This window comes from Euphorbia lathyris, chromosome 5 (assembly GCF_963576675.1).
Source record: "Euphorbia lathyris chromosome 5, ddEupLath1.1, whole genome shotgun sequence".
Lineage (NCBI taxonomy): Eukaryota > Viridiplantae > Streptophyta > Magnoliopsida > Malpighiales > Euphorbiaceae > Euphorbia > Euphorbia lathyris.
Window position 1 is genome coordinate 49,591,068 of NC_088914.1, and position 6,227 is coordinate 49,597,294.

A 6,227-nucleotide genomic window follows, 5' to 3' on the forward strand; every position below is an offset into this window, starting at 1 on the left:
ACCTAAGTTTCCCGAACCCACACCGGTCTCCCGCAAGGGATCGGTGTTCATTTTCCCATTCGTGGGTGGCGACTCTTCCATATCTCCGAGCTCCGGTCCTGCCGAGCAGCTTGATTCCACGATTGGTTGCTTTCGGCGCCAATCACCGCTTACATCACCATGAGGTTGTCCACCCCCCAGTCCGCCCGGGAGATTAGGCCGCGGCACCTCGTCTAACAAGTGGCGACTCTGCTGGGGAAGCGAGAAATTTGATTCCGGAAGGCGTGTATTAAGCCCTTAACGGGGACGGATCGTATTATTTCTTTTCGTATGCATTCATGTGCATTATTGCAAACCTTTTGGGTAATTTCCGCGAAACCTCTAGCGAGAGTCCATTCGTCGCTCGAAAGAGGCTAGTGTAAGTTCCCCCTTACAGTAAGGCGCCAAAGGGTCCCCATCCATTCGTTAGGGGCGAATTTGTGCAGTCCTGTGAGGTCCCGCGCTCAGCCGTGTCAGCATATAGTAGCCTTAAAAGTTGCCATAGGATTACCCGTTACTATTTTTGGTGTGATAAATGAATCAGTTCGTGTTTTCAAATCGCCATGATACGTGTCTAAATCCTAAAGTATGTAAAGAAAATGAAACGATGCGTTAATATATACTCATGAATCGACGTACTAATTACCCTAAAACATCGAAACGATTTGAACGAAAGACGACTTAGCCATCTCGTATGAATGAACATGTGCGGCCCGCCTTGTCCCTTTCTGTGTCCCGACGAAGGCACACGTTCAGGAAATGCGTTATGACGTAAGCACGTATTAGTATGAATCGGTTTGGTGTTAAGGATAGTTACATTTCGATACAAAAGACTATATTAACAGTAGCCGTTATTCACATTCTTTAAATAGGTTGGGATAAAATGGAATTATGATGAAACGAAAACGAAGAACATTTCTGTTTCGAACGACCCTATTGTAACGTGAAAAGTTTCGCAAACGTGGCCCGTCCCTTCCGAATAAAAGACGAGCTTTTACGTTATGCCTTGTGTCGTTCTTAAGAGAAATGGACGTGTCCGCAAAAGTGACTAAGAAAAGAAAAGCAAAAAATGAACTAAACGACCAAAATCATTCCGAATCTACGATATATGTTAATCCCGAGAGTAGTTAAAGAAAATAAACCAATGCCGTTGAATACGTGCCTCGAACGAGTGTATACCCCGTTTAAAATCACAAAGCCGAATTAAGCCAAACCATATAATTGCGCCATATGGACGAGACTGCGGGTTTTCACTAACGACTCGATCATTTCGACCGTTACCAAAACTGCAAGAAATATGGCCCGATGTACGTGTTTGCTTAATTCGTGCCTAAAGGAAAGAGAACGGTGATATCCCCGCTTCGAATAAGCATGCGATTCAACGAAACGTTGATTTTCTATAACCACGCTAAGATGATATATCCCATGGATTGGGAAGAACAACGAACTGTTGCTAGCCGAAAGGTTACCGTGCGCTCAAAATAAGACTCGTCGTCTTTTTACGTAGCCAAAATGAGCAAACGGATCCTCGACGCTAAGAACAAACGCGTCACGCGATGAGTCTGTTCCCTAAAATAAAATCCAAAAGTGATTCCATCACTAAATAAACATGTGGTTACGTCTCTTGATAGATCCAAAAGATCCCGTTGTAATCTAAAAATCGAGATACGAATCCACACGAATAAAAGGGAACGAGTCATTGACAATAACGAACGATTGGACTAGAAGAATAACTCGTACCACGTCTAAAAACTGAGATGCGCTCAAAGGGAGTCAAAACCCGAACTAATGCGTCTCACGAAAGGACGAAAGACGAGTTATTCCGAAAGGACAATCCAACTTGGTCGATTTCTTAGTCACTGAACGTTGATACATCAAAACGAACTGTATTGTCCGATGGATGATTTACTTTTCCGCAATAATCGACGGCATCACGCGTCCCTTGGACCGCAATGTGAGCCCCAAACCAAAATCCTAGGAAAGAGACGTGGACCATCGAGTGTGTGGAGGAATAAGGGTGGAAGAGAGATGTTGTGATACGTGTAATTAGACTAACGTTTGTTCTTCTTATCTTATATATCTGTAAATAAATAAATGCACACACCACGAATCATGCATATAAAATCATGCATACATACTAATGGACGACCGTCCGCGCAGACTTCATCATTAAGCGGTTGTGGTTTCACGAGAGTAATCGACTAGCCAGGCAGTCTGATCAGCTACTGGTTGACAGTTCCGAATCAACAGTTGTGACGTCCGAATCATCATTGTCCAAATCAGCTCAGTATTCGGTCAGTATGTCTATGCCAGATGAGAGAATATCAAGGTTAGAAAGAGTGGTAAACAACCTCAACGATCAGTTAACCGCAATTTTAGTCCAGCTGGATGAGCTTGCAATTAAGAGTAACAAGAGTAGCAGTAAACCAACTGAGAACATTGTGAGCACGGGTCCCCGTTTTGGAGATAACTATCAGGATTGCGCAACAAGCAATTTAGGGAAAAGAAAGCAAAGGGAAGAGGAATGGAAGCAGCACATCACTCAGGAAGTGCATGATCTACGTGGGGTAAGCTCTGGAGGTCAAGACTTTTATAATCTGAAAAACTATTCGTCGGCAATGGCTTTGCCTTTGAAGTTCCGGCTTCCTGACATGAAGAAGTTTGATGGAACTGGGGATCCTACCGCCCATGTGAACCAATATGTGGCGAAAATGGAGCACACAATTCTGACTGAGGAACAGATTTTGGGGCTGTTTAGTGCTTATCTGGAGGGGGGTGCCCTCGTGTGGTTTCATGCGTTGCCGCTGGTGACAAAGAGGGATTGGAAGGAGTTAGTGAAGTCATTCATCGCCCAATATAGCTTCAGCACTATGTTTGAGGTCACTTTGAGGGAGCTAGAAAGCACCAAGCAGCAGGCTGGGGAGTCTTTGTCCGACTTTGTGAGTAGGTGGAGAGCTAAGGCAACAATTATGGAACAGAAGCCGTCAAAGCAGGATCAGATCCGGATGGTAATCAGCAACACTTTTCCGCATGTTAGGAATGAGCTGTGATGTATGCCTTTCACCGATTTTAATCAGATGTATGGATATGCTTTGACAGTTGAGGGGGATGGAGAGCCGAAAAGAGCTTATGCTAAATGTACGAAGTCGGGGTATAGTGCCGGAGGGCCAAGTACTAATATAGAACCTACCGCAGTGAAAGTGCTTGAACTTAACGCTATCGGGAAAAGGCAGTTCGCCCAATTTGATCTGACCTATGCAAAAGTTTTTGAACGATTGCAGAAAAAGGAGTTGCTGAAAGCCCTTACTCCCAAGAACAAGACAGGACCTGATTGATAAAAAGAAAATAGTCGACCCATCGTCAGCAAACCCTCCCCTTAGGTGCAATCCATCGCCTAGTCATAGGGTGAGCGCAATTGGATCTGGGTTGGAAGAGAGCTTTGTAGTGGAGTCATTCTGCGAATTTAAGGAGGAGCTGTTGGACTCCAATGAGAAAAGGAATGTGGGAAATGGTTTATACGTGTCTGTTTTGGAGCAAGAGCCAACGGAGGAAGTGATGAACGATAGAACTAAAACTGAGGAAACCGAGGAAGTATCATCTCGGAGGATCATGCCTGTGTTGAAATTGTTTAGTGGGGTAGAAGACCCCGAAGCTCATGTGTATGGATACGTGTGCGCTATATTTGGGGAGCCATACAAAGTGGAAAAAGTCGCTCCATGGTTCTATCTCTCGCTGGTGGGCGAACCTTTGAAGTGGTTTCAATCGCTACCTGACTCGACTAAGCGTGATTGGTCACTAATGTCAAGCTTGTTTTTGGTGAAGTATCGAAAAGCCCGAACACAGGTGGGGGAACATAGCGCGATGCAAATTGGGCCTATCAAACGTCCGTTTCCGACTGTCAGCAAGTATAATGAAGGCAAGGACCCCATGAAGCACTTGCATTTTTACCTATCCGCTATGGGTCCTTTGGGCTTCAAAGAGGACGAAATCACGAATTTGTTTTGCAACTCATTGGCGGGAGAGTCACTAATGTGGTATATGTCTCTTCCGATGAACGTTAAAGTGAATTGGGCTGAAATGACTAAGAAATTCATCAAGAAGTACACCGCAGGGGGATACCCAGAGGAAGTGCCGATGTTACCCGATGAGGAGACGCCTGAGGCGGTGTTAACCATGGCTAAGTACAAAGGAGGTGAGAACCCCATCGACCACATAAACTGTTTTCGTGCCTACATATTTGACACAGGACTCTATTGAAGTGAGTTGGTTCAACATTTTCCAAAGACACTCGTAGGAGAACCTTTGATATGGCACCGAATGCTCTCGGCAAAGGCAAAAGAGGACTGGGGGTCCCTCATGGAGGCTTTCGTACAGAGATATGAGATGTACATCCCGTGGACTGGGTCGTTGGAAGATTTAGAAAGGATCAAGCAATTTCCTGAGGAAGCATTCGTGGATTATGCTAGAAGATGGAGGCTCAAGTATGCCTCATGTCGGGTCACCTTGAGCGATCAGGAGCAACTCATGTGTATCCGAAGGGGTGCTATTCCACTCGTCGCTAGAAGAATGAATGGAGTGTTCCTCAAGGACTATGAAGAACTGATAGGCTGGGCTCGGTATGGATCTTCGGACCCTTCCTACGTAAATCCGAACGTCCCTCACGTAATGGATCTGATGGTCGTGGATATTTGGGGAAGTTCCTTCGACGAGGAGGGTATCAATCAGAGAGTTCCGATCAACATCTGGGATGAGTCTGATGATGAGCTGGAAATGGCCGCTAGCACTGAAGGAAAAATTCTGCCAGGTTTTGAGATCTTCAATGATGTCACCGACTGGGGCAAAGGAGAAGCAAGTTATTTCATCGAAGAGATCATGATGTTAGATCTTAATGCCGAGGAGTAGGTGATCACTATTGAAGCCGCTGTGGGAGCGGTGGATGAGCCCAGTACCTCCAAGACTTATGAGGAACCCGAGAACCCTGTTGATAACAACTAGATTACCGCTTTGTTTGAATCCGATGATGTACTCACCAATACTATCAATGAAATGAATTCTGATTTTGCTTACTTGCTTGAGGTTGATTCTGATCATTCCATGCATTCTCATTCATATAACATGCCTACATTTGAAATCAATACAATAGAAATGTCAACTTTCAATCTTGGCACGGATGAAAATCCTAAACTTATACAAATTGCTCAAGAATTAACTACCGAAGAGAGGAAAGAATTTGAGAGAATAATAAAAAAATTTACGAAATAGTGTTTGCTTGGACATACGAAGACATGCCAGGAATCGATCAATCAATCGTAACTCACCATATTCCGACATACCCCGATGCGAAGCCCGTAAAGCAGAAGCTCCGACGCATGAGACCGGAATGGGCGGATAAGATCAGAGAAGAAGTAAAGAAGCAGTTGGAAGCAGGATTCATCGAAGTAATCGACTATTCTCCTTGAGTCGCGAATGTAGTGCCAATCGCGAAGAAGGATGGCAAGGTGAGAATGTGCGTTGATTATAAAGATCTTAACAAGGCGTGCCCCAAAGATGAATTCGTGTTGCCTCATATCGACGTGTTAATCGACAGTGCAACATCGAGCGTCTTACACACGAATGTTGACGGTTTCATGGGTTACATGCAAGTTCAAATGGCAGAAAAGCACAAGGCAAAAACTTCATTCACGACTGAGTGGGGAACCTACTGCTATAGGGTAATGCCGTTTGGTTTAAAGAATGCCGGGGCAACTTATCAGCAAATGGCCACGGCACTGTTCTAGGATATGATACACAAGGAGGTTGAAGTTTAGATGGACGACATGATGGTCAAGTCGGAGACGAGAGAGGGGCATTTCGCTGCACTTGAGAAGTTTTTGGCCCGAATTGCAGAATTCAAGCTAAGGTTGAACCCAAAAAAGTGCTTCTTTGGCATTTCATCGGGGGAAATCTTAGGCTATGTAATCGGAAATAAGGGAATTGAAGTAGATCCCGACAAAGTGAAGGCCATACGGGAAATGCTGGCACCAAAGAATGAGAAAGAGGCGAGAGGGTTCCTGGGGCAGGTTCAGTATATCAGTCAGTTCATAGCAAGACTCACTGCGATCTGCGAGCCGATCTTTAAGCTGCTACGGAAAGATCAACCCACGATTTGGAATGATAAGTGTCAACAAGACCTAGAGAAGGTCCGGGACTACTTGTCTAATCCACCAGTT